Source organism: Cervus elaphus, chromosome 20 (genome assembly GCF_910594005.1).
Source record: "Cervus elaphus chromosome 20, mCerEla1.1, whole genome shotgun sequence".
Classification (NCBI taxonomy): Eukaryota; Metazoa; Chordata; class Mammalia; order Artiodactyla; family Cervidae; genus Cervus; species Cervus elaphus.
The window spans coordinates 50,565,517-50,566,765 of record NC_057834.1 but is presented as its reverse complement, the minus strand read 5'-3'; positions in this window follow the sequence as shown (position 1 = coordinate 50,566,765).

Sequence of the window (1,249 nt, the reverse complement as noted above, 5' to 3'; positions counted from 1 at the left end):
ACTCTCTTGACTATCAAAAGGTTCTCTAAGAAAAATCAAATATAGGACTTGTCATTGGGGTAGTTCTGGAAATGATGGAATAATCAAAGAAAATAAATGTACATCATCCAGAAATTTTTGCTTAAGCTAAGTAGAATTTAGTTGTATAGATAAGGACTATGAGGGAGAATAAGAAGAAGGAGGGAGATGATATTTTTGTGATTAAAATGATCTTCTCCATATAAATCTTATTTTTAAAAATGTTTGTGAGGATTTCCCTGGTAGTCCAGTGGTTAAGACTCCATACTTCCAATGCAGGGGGCCTGGGTTCTGTCCCTGATCAGGGAAGTAGATTCCACATGCCACAACTAAGACCTGGCATAGTCAAAAAAAATAAATAGATAAAAATAATATTTAAAAAAAATTTGTGGTACACATTACTTTGTTCTCCCGGAGCTCTCCTACCCTTCCAGAAGGTGCCAGCCCAGAGTTTTAAGGGTGAGGAAATACGAGATGAGAAAAGTACAACTGTGGAGAGTGGTGAAGTGTGATACAACACATTACCAAGGTGCCCATATTCACAAGGAGTCAGGAAGAAAACACATTCTCAGGTGGAATTTCCTCTGGATATGTGGCAAGAAAAATCTGCGCCTCCGTGCTTTATTTGGAAGGGAGAGAGGAAGAGAAGATGTTATGTGTGACTCTTGCCATCTCCTGCCTCCCATTGGCCAAGGTTTACCCCAGGGCTGAATTCGCTCCCCCTCTGCTTTGGAGGACATCACTCAGCTGCTCAGAAAGCCAGATCCCATGCATCCAAGTTCCAGAAATGGAAATGTGACATGGAGTCGATCAGGCTTGGTGTCTGAGATGTCAGAACTTTGCTGGTCTTAACCTCGTCTCCAGCTCAGAAATCTTGGTATGGTGTCAGCAGATTGGTGATGCTGATAGGATCACTAGCAACGGGAACAGTTGGGAACACAAGCAACACCTTTGGAAAGAAGGAGGCAATTAAGGGAATCAAAGAAGGCACACAAATTTTGAGTCCCATGGACTCCTAAAACACTGTGGGAAACATGCTTACCAGCCCAAACTTGAAGAATGGACTTGGAGACATGAGGTGCAGTGGGAAGCAAGGCTTCAATAATGGTCTTGCAAGATGAGCTGTCTGGTGGGCAGGCACACTGAGCAAGAAGTCTGCCTAATTTTTATCCCTGGGACACAGGTTCCCTCCCCTGGTTCCTCATAGGCTGAGGAAGAGAGAGTCACAATC